This window comes from Mya arenaria, chromosome 13 (assembly GCF_026914265.1).
Source record: "Mya arenaria isolate MELC-2E11 chromosome 13, ASM2691426v1".
In the NCBI taxonomy this organism is placed as follows: domain Eukaryota; kingdom Metazoa; phylum Mollusca; class Bivalvia; order Myida; family Myidae; genus Mya; species Mya arenaria.
Genome location: NC_069134.1, coordinates 57073040 through 57086667, shown reverse-complemented (window position 1 = coordinate 57086667; position 13628 = coordinate 57073040). Strand labels below are relative to the sequence as shown.

Below are 13628 nucleotides of genomic sequence, written 5' to 3'. Positions count from 1 at the left end.
GGTCACTGTTACTAAAAATAGAAAAACAGACACAGGCTGAAGTTCTTCTGTCAATCATTAAAAACCTGGTTTCGTCGCATTGCGGCGTTTCTTGTTTATTTTTAATGAAGTCCTAAGAATCTTCAGTAAATTTAATGCAGAATGACCCTAATCTAACCCTTATGTCATGTTGGAATATATTTATTGTATACATTAACATATTTCAACATAAACAGCTATTTTTCATAACCTGGTTTTAATTTACACAATTGCGAATCAAACCATTCAATTGACCTTTTATAAGATATTATATTGCGTAGAAAAACAACAACAGATAATGGTGTTTTAATCCAATTGGTTAGTTTAAACAGCTCTAAGAAGCAGCCTATGAGAAGAGGCCAGACAGAGCAAGGCTCCTATTCGTGTCATATTGATTTGGGGCAGACAAGATGGACGTTAGTTCAAAATAAAATGAAGTTACGTAACGACAGTTCTGGGCTGAGTCTTCAAATTGATATCTTCAACTTGTGATATATATCATATTTGCGAACAAGCATTTGTCATGTTACTGAAGTAAACTTTCTCACAGAGTCAAAATAGTCCTTTGCACAAAATAGTAAAAGCTAGAAGCGCCGCAATGCGACGAAACCAGGTTTTTGTTATGGGCTATCAGAAATTATAGCCAATTAATTTGTTGTATGACTTGTTACCCAATAAAGTAAGAAAGTTTTGTTTTTCTTTAAATCAACAGAAAAATTAACTTACCTTGTAAAATATTCTTAAAAAATCAGTTGTCTGCTTTTTGAAAAAAAAAAACTTAAGTTTTTATCTTACACTCAACAAATCAAGTACCTTGCCCTTCTTCCCCACCATCAAAAGCAAGTTCAATCTGCAGCTTCATATAAGCTTTATTCACACTAAGATTCATCACTATCCATCAATTCTAACTAAGTTGTTGGGCAGAAAATCATTTTTTCTATTTTAAGGAACAGTGACCTTGACCCCACCTCCCAAGCTAGCTCTTCACATAAGCTACCTTCGCTCTAAGTTTCATCAATATCTATCAATGCTAACTAAAGTTATTGGGCAGAAACCATTTTTCTATTTTTAGTAACAGTGACCTTGACCCCACCCCCCTCAAAAGAAATTCCAAGCTTGCTCTTCACATAAGCTACTAGTACATACACACAAAATTTCGTCAATATCTATCAATCATAACTAAAGTTATTGGGCAGACACCATTTTCTATTTTTAGTAACAGTGACCTTGACCTTAGCTCCACCCCCCTCAAAAGCAATCCGAAGCTGTACATAAGCTACCCACACACCAAGTTTAATCAATATCTATCAATGCTATCAAAAGTTATTTGGCAAAAAACATTTTTCTATTTCAAGTAACTGTGACATTGGCCTTAGCCCCTCCCCACTCAAAAGCAATTCCAAGCTAGCTCTTCACATAAGCTACCTACACACTAAGTTTCATCAATATCTATCAATGCTAACTTATGTTATTGGGCAGAAACCATTTTTCTATTTTAAGTGATAGGCGACCTTGACCTTAGCCCTACCCCCTCAAAAGCAATCCCAAGCTAGCTTTTCACATAAGCTACCTACATACCAAGTTTCATCAATATCTGTCAATGCTAACTAAAGTTATTGGGCAGAAACCATTTTTATATTTCAAGTAATAGTGACCTTGACCATTTTTCTATTTTAAGTAATAGTGACTTTGACCGTAGCCCCTCCCCACTCAAAAGCAATCCCAAGCTAGCTCTTCACATAAGCAACTTACACACCAAGTTTCGTCAATATCTATCAATGCTAACTAAAGTTATTGGGCAGAAACCATTTTTCTATTTTTAGTAACAGTGACCTTGACCTTAGCCCCACCCCCTCAAAAGCAATCCCAAGCTAGCTCTTCCCATAAGCTACCTACACACCAAGTTTCATCAATATCTATCAATGCTAACTAAAGTTATTGAACAAAGTTATTGAACAGAAACCAATGTTTGACGACCGAACGCCCCCCCGTCCGCCCGCCCAACGACAACCTCGTTCTAATAACCCGATTTTCGTTGAAAACCTGGTTAAAAACCTATTAACATAACAATTTGCGGGCTTTGATTATAAGCATAATGCAATAATATTGTTCACTCTTACAAGACTTTGATAATAAGCGCAACGTCCCTTGCTTCAGGGCGAATTGTCGGATCTTGGTCCCAGCATTTTTCAACTATTTCCCTCAGACTATCCACCATAGCGAATTTCTTGTCACATCTAGGCCGCGTCCCTGCTTTGATATCATCAATAAGTACAGTACACTGTATGGTACGGTATTCGTCCTCAGAGTACACGTACCGGCCGTACCATAGCTCCCAGAGGAGGATTCCAAGGCTGTAGATGTCTGTCTTGTACGTGTACCGTTTGTTGGAGAGCATTTCCGGTGACATGTGCGACATGGTGCCCACGAACGTCCCCGTGCTGTCTACGTCCTGTCTCGTGAATGCCAGGTCACATAGCTTGGCTACATCTCCTTTCATCTTCAAAGTTAATATATATTTATATATAATTTATAATTGTATGGGTGTAGGAAATACAATCACTTTTATAATTCTTGGTGGTTACAACTCCAGGGCTGTCAGTTCCCTCAGCCCAACGGCTTTATATGCATATTCAGCCAACGACGTGCATGACCCCTCCCATTACTGAAGAGTGGTTAAGTGCTTGGAGCAATAGAAATTATTATTATCCTAGTCTTTTAATATAGGTGTCCATCCCACTATTTTGATATAGGTGTTAACCTCTTATCCAAGAGGCTCAGCAATGTTGGTTTATACCAAGGGAACGAACCTGCATGCGTTTTTTTATAAATTAATACCTTTCATCACCATCGAGCTGATATAAATTGATATAAACTTAAAGATAACATGCAAATGGTGACTTACCATTACGTTTGAGAGTTTGAGATCTCTGTGCTTGTACTTCATGCCGTGTATGTAGGTGAGGCCCTCACAGATACCCGCAGCCGTCCGCTTGTAGAATGCAAGGGCCTCCTGACGCTGGGTCTCCGTATGGGACCTGAAATAGCGGGAAACAACATGTGATATAGAGGATATTTGTTGAATTCAGTATGATATCGTATTTTATTTCATGAGTGTCATAGAAAAACATTTTTACTTTCACGAGTGGCGAAGCCATTTTATAAGCTTTTCTTTATGACCACGATTTAAAACAAATACGATGTTACACTGAAATCAACAATATTTCGCCCATCATGCACAGTTTTTCCCCATGACATACACTTTCTTTCCTTTGCTTCGTTGTGGACAAATAGTAATTATTTATAATTGTTTGAAAGTTTATTATTTTCTCGAGTTTCGGTGCAAACATTTTACAAACATTCATCAATAGTTTTATTCTAATACATATATATTTTTTATTTTAACAGTGAATAATCCAATTAATGTTGATAAACATTGGATTAATAACATTTTTCCAAGTTTATGAGTTTGTTTTATGAATATCAAATCACCCACACTGCCAGATGTCAGTCCGGTTCGTTTGCTGAAGAGCGTTTTAAAGATGAAAATTCTTTTTTTTAAAAGCATTTGACGTCTGGTGGGGTATTTTTTTTTATACAGTTTATCAGTTAATTGTTGTGTGAATTTTCTGTGCAGTTCGTAAAGCATTCAGCTTCAAAAAACGTTTAACAAGATAAACAAGTCCCTAATAAACGGTAAGTTGTATTAATTTTCAAATAATCTTTTTCTAAACGTATGCATTTTTAATATCAATCTATTATTTTTGAAACAATTAACTGTTTCGAACGTGATGAACTCGGTTTTGATCAAAGGGAAGTAACTTCTTTTAATTTTAAAGGTAGTTCTTGAAGTTGATATTTTCACTCCTAAGTTAAGAGCGGATTTTTCACCGTTGTTATTTCAATGGTAAAACTCTTTATTTCACCGAAAAACATGATCTTTTTCTCCAAACTTGACGGATATAAACTTCAGTGTTGATGTGTGTCAGTCACATATATGCCCACCAACAATGTAAGCGCCTCCCTCTTGGGGCTGAATTGGCGGAAAAGGCGTGTTCTATTAGACACTGAAGACATTCAAACAGTTTATGTAGTCTTTTAATGTTATTCTTAAATTCTGTATAATAAGTTTTTATCTTTTATTTTCAGTTCAGAGGTATATTTTAACAATTTGGGAGATGGAATTTAAGTCTAAAATCATATTTTGAAAAATATGACTCCATTATAAATAGTTGTTATTAAATACACCATATATTAAAAATAAGAAGAATGGTTCATCGAATATATCTCGGCTCATCGCAAAACAAACCTCATCCGGATTTGAATGATAAATAAAGAATATTGCGCCAGTGACCTGGGAGTGGTGCACTTATTACCATAGTTACTGTAGTCAATTAACCGTCTTAACAAAATCAAAGCATTGAAAGTGTTGAGACACTGGGGAATGGTAAAGTTGGTGTCGATATATATGCAAAAAGCTTTATTTTCGAGACTAATTTTAATGACCCAAAGCATTGAAGAGGTAATTGCTAGATGAGGTTAAATCGATTTTAATATCTTAAATACTTGATATGACTTATGTGTCAGAACTGTTGATAATTGTTATGTTCAAGAAGCGTGGTTTTAATGTAAAATTGTTGTGGTAGTGTATTATATCGTTTGAAATAATTGAAATCCTTAACATGGATTATGTGTTAGAACAGTTATTAATTTTTATGTGCAAGAAGTGTGATTTAAATGAAAAATGTGTGTGATCGTGTATTATATTGTTACTAAAGATGTTGTAGAGACGATTGGTCTATGATTTTTGCAAACTTTTAGTGGTATGCACCAACAATATTTTAGATAACGGATGTTGCAAGAAGTAGGATGTGAATGAAGCCTGATATGGAAGTTCTCGCTAAGCTTCAGCTGAAATGTAATGCACTTCCTGTGCCAGTACTCCTATCGTGATGTCGGAGCACGAAACATTGTGTCGACGGAAAATTTCGACCGTACACTGTTGTTATCTATTTCTGGCGTCTGTTTATTTAAAGCAATTGAAGATATAAAAAAGTTCTGATGTAGCTGGGACTTCACATGTGTCACAGCAGTTTTCAGTTAGTCAGTAGTGATTTTGATCCAGTGATCTTTAAGGCGCGTGTTTCCGCTCAGTGGCTGATATAATTTCCAGTTGTTTTCGCCGACACAAACCTTTTTCTGGTTTAATTGACACGATACCGTTCTTCCAACATTTTTTTTCATCAACTTCTTGGTCGAGGTTTGCAGCATCCTCTGTCCCTTTTTGCTTGCTGGTCTACAGGTTCATTATCCCTGATGTTTTGTGTCCCGATATCCAGTGCACATGAAGCATTTTCTCGTTTTCATCAATATTTGACATATGTGATTTAATGTCAAGTTCAGCTAAAATGCTTTTGTAGGTACCTCGGTAGTAGTGGAAGCTGTGTGAATGTGCTCGCTGGCAGTCTGTAAATATTTGCATCGACCTTTTCTTAGCCCGAGTGAGAATAAAAATTGAAGGGCTATTTCTATGCCGACAATCATGTATAGTTGTTTCTGTGACTTGAGACACTGTGTTCTAAAGTATCGGAATACTATTGCATCCTTCAAGGAATATAGCCCCTACTCCTCTAAGCCATGGATTACCAAGTGTAAAGCCATCCGTGAAAGCCAGAACATATGTCTCAAAACAATTCGCTAAAATTGCTTTAATGTTTACCACTTGGTTTTCTTTGCTTTCCGAAATTTTTTGTGTATTCACTTTTTTAATTAGTTTTTTAATAAACATATGAAGTCATTTTAGGCTGAGATGGTTCTTCAATACTGTAATCAAGGGACTTTGAAAGTCGCGATATATGATACGTTGACCTTGATGAACATTTCGCTGTTTCTTGCTGCTTCCTAAAACAATGCATTGTTTGCCTCTGCTGTCATTGTTACAGATATTTATTGGATTTTCTTAGTGTCTATAAGGTGATATGTTTTGGCGACAGCATAAATGTTTTAAGGAAGACAATTCGTATGGCTTAATTTCTGGCATATGGAGACAGAAAAGGAGTCAGCCCTTGAGACATCTATTACAAAACACGTCAATTTCAACCACATTCATAGGCAATTCATCGCTTATTTAAACCTTAATGCACATTAATAATGCTTATCAAGTAATAATATATTCACATTAAAGATTTATAGATATAACCCATTACAACTCAATCACTAAATCGTAAACGAAAAACTGCTGTCGCCATTTCATTTCGCTCATATTCCGAAGTCAAACTTCCAAAATGTGACGGAATTCGTAATACCGAATTTGACTCCAGGCAATTGCGAATGTTAACAATATCAAATGAAATTGTATGGATACCGGGTTTTTAAAAGGACATTTCCTGAAAAAACAAGGCAATAATTATATTCTCAAAACCAATAATTTTACTGAATAATGATTCGATTTCTACTTCCGACACCACAAACTCACAACGGACAAGTGTTATGAAATCCAAAGACTGGCGTTTCCTCCAGTCTTACCAGGGCCTCCTTTTTATTATTTGGATGTATTTTGGAGCCCCTAAGGTCCCGCTTTCTAGAATGTATATCATCTAAATTAATGTTTCCATTGTATAGTTATGTGAATTTTGGATGCCATATTATGTGGTATCATTTTGAGAGGGTTTCATGTGTAGAAAAATCATACTGTTCATGTTTTTTGTACCCCCCGAATGGTCACCATTTCAAAATTAATTAAATCCAATAGTTTGTATATATGGTAATTACGTGACTTCTTACCCGCACTTAAGATGCTCATTATCAAAGACCAGCGTCTCTAGGATCGTTTCGCAGTGCTCCAGAACCATCATCAGTTTGGGGGCGCTCTGGGGCTCGGGTTGCCCCCGGGCACAAAAGGGCGGCAGTGATTCCGAGAAGCATACACCGACCATATCCACAATATTCTCATGTTTTAACTGCCTGTAACATGTAATAGTTAGATGACATGAAGTAAAATCTTAATGAATAAGGGCGCAGTGAACGAATAAGTTCTGAATTAGTTAGCCTTGAACTTAATGATTGCGTACCTGCAATGTCATTGGCTAAAAATCTAGGTTATATTTTAAGAACACTTTAACAAACATTGAGTTTAATGTAATTGTCATGGTTGAACTCATTGTGTAAGAATAATAACTCTCAAAACTACGCTATAGTTACGGCAACAACAACTGTGTACCAGGTTGTCGAGGAAAACGCCCAATAAATAGCGCACGGTATAATTAAAAAGCGTTTTAATTCATCCACAAGTTACTTAAAGTTTAAGCTATGTTTTCTTGTTACCGTTTTGATATTTGAGTTATTGAATAGAAGAAAAAGCATTCTCAATTTGGGTACAGATAATAATTATACATTGCAAACTACGCGTCAGTACTTGTCTTAATTTACGGTTTACACCGAGAAATACTCATTTTTTCCCACCTCAGATAAGTAGATCCAATAATTAAACTTGCTAGAAATCTTTATCTTAACCACGGGCGAAGATTAAATGCCCGTATGGCACCACATTGTAATTACCTCCCTTGTTGAAGACCGTCGTCTGAAGCATCATGGAATCCTTGTCTTGTGGCAATATATCGAAGGCTAATTAATTATTTCGTTTTAGTCCGATTCAAAATATTAGTTCAAATATCTAAATTGTATTTAACGTGTATTATATATATATATATATATATATATATATATATATATATATATATATATATATAGAGAGAGAGAGAGAGACAGAGAGAGAGAGAGATATGATGAAAAAAATATGTTTTAATCAATTATTATTTCTCGCTTCAAATGTCACCATAAAACAGTTTTCACGCACCTTTCAAGAAATAATGCTACACTCTCATTAGAACATTTTTAAAGACCGATTCGACTTTAACATAATCTGAATCACTGCGCTCATATCCATAACAACCACGAATTATCGCATATGAATACGCAATTATTTTCACTAAGCACAAAAGAGTTCCAGCAAAAAATACATTTTTACTTATTTTTGTTTAACTGAGGTGGGAGAAAAAGCAAATACCATAGCCGCTCGTGTAAGATAGGTTAATCCCGACCCTCGCGCATGGTGTTTTGCGGAAACTCGGTAAACCTTGTTTCTGCAAAACACCTTATGCTCGGGTCGGAATGGACCTACCTTAAACTCACGGCTATGGAGGATACTTATAGTCTAATCTTAATGTTTCCTCTTAGGTACGAGTTGGCTGTTTTACTTTTTCGATCTATTTACCTGTTAAAAATCTAATTTGAATTAAAAAATACAACTTTTAAATAATTAGCATTTTCTAAAACCGATACTAAAAAAGCAACATTGGATAAATTTTACCGTAAGCTGTCAACTTCCTGCAACAGAGTGTACATTTCATCCCCGTCTATGCGCCATTTGAGCACCTTGAGCGAGACAACTCGACTCTCTATATCACCTGTTAGTTGCAGGTGCGCTTTGTATACCGTCGAAAAGTACCCGCTCCGGACCTCCTTTTCGCGTGACAGTTGAGACACATTGATGACGTCAGTGGCCACGTGACGTAGTTCATACAACCTCATATGTCCCAATATTGTCAACAGCTTTTCCTTCACCGGTTGAAAGTCATTCAAAATTTCTTTAGCGGTCTGTCTTCTTGGAGTGTCTTCACTTTAAATCGATCTGCCGCGATCAAATCCGGAATCTTTCTATCACACAACTCATTGATTTTCAGTTCGAACATGTTGAAATATGTCTCAAAAATGAACTCCTTAATGTTTTCCGGGGTAAACATGTCATCAATAATCATTTCCGTCCATTTTTGCATACTTCCTGCTTTGTCCGCCTTGTAAGCCCGCTTCTGTGAATTGCACTTTATTCTATCGGCGATTACAAAAGCGATTCTCACCGGTAGGGTGATCACGGCCATCGCAGTAAATATGGGCAACCGATCTGGCAAAATCTTCAATATTGGCAAGCCTACCAATATGATGACCGTATCGGCAGTGGAAATACTAGTGTCTACCTCGAAATCCTCTGTTTTTCTTTCTAGAAAGATAGTAAATTAAAAAGAGTGTTCTTACATTTATTTTCTTTTGTTTAGATGAACGTATCTTATGTTTTGTTTCTAATGCGGTGCCGCGTTTTGCATAAGAGTTTGCTTTTTTATGCAATACAACAGAGACATAAAAAAAGAACATGAGCGCATATTCATTAAAAGTAATTCCTGTTGTGTTTTTGGTTGTATAAAGATAAAAATGAGTACAACTCGGTGGTTCAACAAAAGATTCAAATTATGAAATGGTAATGATTGTTTATGTTTACATGATGTTTGTTGTCAAATCCAAAAACGTACGTACCTAGCGGAAACACTGCCTCGTTTTCTTGCGGATCGCCTTCAATAATTACGTCAAGTTTCTTCGTCTCCTCGGATAAAAGCTGGCACTTCTCCTTGAAGCGGCGCGTGAGGTCATCCAGCATGTGTCTCACGAGTCCTGTCTCGTGCTCCCAGTCCCGAATCTTCCTACGAATTCGCTCCTTTATGGCTGTGTAGCCTAGACAACGATTTTTTTTATAGTTCATCTATTAACCCTGCCATCACTACAATCTCAAAAATCAGGTTAACTGTGTGTCTAAATTTGAAGATGAATCTTTTAAAAAGTCGTCACTTTCTGTTCGAAAGTTTATTTTTACAATTGAATCACTTTTACTCTCCCTTTTCTTAAAAAAGTAATGCCGTTGCTGCTAAATACTGGGAAATATATAAATAGATATATTTTGTTTGTACATTTCTAAAAAAACCCACAGATTATCCTAACTTCCTGATAACATAGTTACAACTTGTAAGATAACCTTTTAACCATATGGTCTCAAAGTCGTCCGCATCAGGTCCGGGTGCCTCAATGTCCGTCCAGTGTTTAAGCTGCGCCTGCACTTCCGTCTTGTTGAAATGCTGGTGCATGCGGCGAGAAATTTCCCCGCAAGCCGCCCGCGTCGTCTCCAATAAGCTGTTCTTTATCTAACAGCAGCCATAAATATATTAAATTCGTAGTAAATGTGTGAATGTTGTATAGTGCTTTATGTTGATGTATAGTTTTCCATGTTTCTAGATCTAAACTTGACATTTTAACGTAATTTCGGGAAACTATAAGTTAAAAATTGATCTTTCCATCAAACTATATGCAACATTTAACAATAGATCTATCCAAAAAAATCCAACCAATAACTAAAGTCCCATGAACTTAAGCAGCCGCGTTAATGCCCCGTTCACACAGAGCTACGATCTCATCACGCTCTTGCCTCTCATCCTGACCTGAAGAATTTATCAGATCGGGGCGAGAGCGAGTGAAAAACGTTTCAGCGTTTCCGATATGTTGATTTCGCGCTAGTACCAAGTTTCTATCGCGACCATCACCGATCATGTGCCGCTTCTTCTACGTTGTCACCACGATGTACACTACCCTACTACGCTTGTAGACAAACTGAAAAGACTGCTCCACGATGTCGCCGCACTCTTGCCGACCACACTACCTTCCTTCCACGAGTATTGCACGCTTTGAAGAATTGAGGGACTTTAAACAGCTTTTTAGTTTCCTAAAAAGCGTTTAAAATGAACAGGCTTTAATTAGTACAACTTGTTATCCTTCAGCAAGAGCAGATGCTTGTCGACTATCAGATGTCAAGTATTATTTGGATGAGAAGATGGCGAGAAAGAAGATACAGGGTCCAACCATGGCTAGCTGCAGAAAGAATGCTTCAGTTGGACATTACGATAGACAGGTCAGTGCGTAAAGATTGGATTACACGACGTCAGCGTGTATAGACGTAGTTCAATTATTCGCCGATTGCACTTCGAGGTTATTACGATAATGGAGATCTTGCAAGGATGCTTCCACGATCCGTTTATGGTTATGTCGATTTTACTACGTTCTTACAATGCTTTAACCTCGATTCATTTTAGCCTCGCTCCTGCTACGCTTGTTTTAAACATGTTCAAAATCAGCGTGCCGGGGTCGTGGAGGTTCACGATATTGGCAACTTCTACGACCCTACCACGTTCATGAAGACCCTCTCTCGATCTACCACGATGATACCACGATTGGTCACGATTCGGTACCAAGTTTAGAGCGTGGTAGAAGCTGGTACCCAGTGTGAACGGGGTATTAAAAAGAAAACAATCGTTATTTTTGTTTTCGTCGTGTATATAATTATCGTCTGCATATATATTCGCGGTTCTGACCCACATTTACGGCGTCCGTGCTCAGAGTGTTGAGTCGCTGGATGACGGTGTCGTACATATGCTGCTTCTCCTCATCCGAGTCACGTGCGCGGTTGATCCTGGTCGCTACAAACGATTGCAGGCGCTCCAGAAGCTTGTCAAGCCATCTTTAGGTCATGTGATGTCGAAATATGATATAATTAACGCGTCTATAAAATAACTAATTAAAATGTAAGTGCTAAAGATGAAAAGGTGTCAACCTTTCAGTCAAGATACCTCGGGCTCGAATCTTAACATGTAGCACGTATTCGTTGACTATCAAAAATACACCAGTACTGGGTCCATATTCTCAACTTTATTAAAAATTTATCCTTATAAACTAATAAGATCGAGCAGCTTATGACAAATTGACCCTTAAGTGACAGCTATATTTTAAAAGTATTTATTCCATTAAAGAAATTTAACAAATTTTGAGGAAATTTAGTAATTATTCAGGGTAGGAACTCTTCCTCATTGCCGAAAGTTCAAGTGTCCGCCCTTCTTTATTTTGGCGCCTTACTCAATTTATTTATTTATTTATTTGTCTTGAAAATGAAGAGGTGCGTTTGAAATCAGATCTCTAATCATAGAACTACTTGGGGTTTACCTATAAGTTTATTATTATTTGTTTTATTGTTAAGTTTCCTCAAGGTAATGCATAGTTTGATAAGATTACCTTTGACGTTTTTCCTTTATTTAGGATTGTTGGGATAAGAGTGAGGTTTGTGCTCTTAAACTGGTTTAAGCCCCCTTTAAATTTACAATTTACTGACCGTTCCATGGCGGTACCTAACAATCCTTGATAAACATACCTAGTTTTTTATATATGGTATGAATGTGCTGTTTGTGGAGTTTTATGCTGTTCTTCCATGTTTCTTGTTTGTGATCTTTTGTTTTTATGTTCTATGACGTTGGCGTTTACCCAGTGCCATTAAACCGGGTTTATAATTTTTGCTACTGAGCTTGTTTCTGTAGTTTTTGGCATAAATATTTATGTTTTATTTTTTGCTAATGAACTTGTTTCTGTACTTTTTCGCATAAATATGTATATAAGCTGACGCCAAAGAAACCCTCTTCTGATGATGAATACACGTGATGAACTTTTACGTGAGCGAGCGCGGCTTTAACAGCGTCGTCAGTCGTCTAAGACTCGTAGACTTCGTTAAGAAATTGAGGAGCCACGACGCAAAATTGATTAAGTCGTCATAGCAGCAAGTCGGCCACCCCATAGTTTGGCAATAGAGGCCTTGACACAACTCATGATCTGCGAGCTTCTGATGTTCTTAACCGGAAGGCGAATATAAAAATGCCAACAGAGATCTGTGATTCGTTAGGTTTCATCATTCGCAAAGTTCTCAGAAAAAATAGACTGGTAAAGTTAAAAAACTCAACTCTGGCCTCATTCCTTTGTTCCGAGTCAGTTTTGCAAACAATCAAAAATTAAATTTAATGATCTCTCTATGACCCAGTTTGTAGCCGACTATTGTGCGATAATCTCATTTTTATTCACCACGGAAACGAGGGATTCGCTCGCGGAAATTAAGAGGTGCCTATTGATATAGAACGTGGCAATGAATCTTGGAATGACAGTTTTTCGGATATAGAGAGCTTGAATTTTTTAGTAGATCGAAGTAGTACCAGTGCTTGTCTTCAATATTTATGCGATATATATATATATATATATATATATATTACCAGACATCAAAGATTTAACATTGAGACCTATGGGACTATGCAAACCATGGCTCAAATGAAAATGGTAAAACCCAACAGATTTTATTTCACTGTGAACTTGCTATTACATATACATTAATTTATACATTGGGGCGGTACAAAACAATTTTGCACACTGAGAGAATAATTGCATAAAATGTAAGCATCGCACAAGAAAGAATAAATACCTTCTTTCCCGAATTCTTTACATTTACTCGTTGCCTCGACAGCTGGCATTTTCGACGATGTGTGACTCTCTATTTCCAGTGCTGACCTTTTACGTGTATTATATCACCAGAGCAGGTCCTGTAGAAACAATGGCATCTGTCGCATCTGAGGCTAAACTGCTGTCAATCATCTGACAATCATATTCAGCTTCCTCATCTCTGCTTAGGTCTAAAAAAACAATAAACCAAAACATTTTAAACAATATCACGGTAGCACGGAAGAAGGTTCTCAACTGTAGCAAAGTATGTGACCATACATCGGTTATAGAATAAAAGTTTTAATATTTCATAGTAACATTAACCTTGATGCAAGCTATTTTGCTAGATCAAATATCATTATATTATGTCATTTAGAATTCAAGTTATTCCATGAAAATATATTGTTTATTTTCAGAAATATAGGTAT

At 36.8% G+C, this 13628-nt stretch overlaps 2 protein-coding genes across 10 annotated transcripts in view; both read right to left on the bottom strand.

Annotated features, from left to right (window-relative positions):
- Nucleotides 1–13628, bottom strand: part of LOC128215411 (cadherin-12-like) — a 152739-nt gene that overhangs the window by 32576 nt on the left and 106535 nt on the right. The gene's annotated exons all lie outside the window — the stretch shown is intronic.
- The window catches only part of LOC128214269 (deleted in malignant brain tumors 1 protein-like), a 67933-nt gene continuing 63689 nt past the window's right edge, over nt 9385–13628 (bottom strand). For 8 of the 9 annotated variants that reach the window (XM_052920642.1, XM_052920645.1, XM_052920647.1 and 5 more), the window contains 3 exons: nt 13184–13391; nt 9878–10043; nt 9385–9579 (listed from right to left, as the gene is read on the bottom strand). The gene's annotated coding sequence lies outside the window, so the exon portion shown is untranslated. Of the gene's footprint in view, nt 9580–9877; nt 10044–11268; nt 11411–13183; nt 13392–13628 lie in introns of all 9 variants that reach the window. The other variant, XM_052920644.1, reaches the window with a different exon arrangement.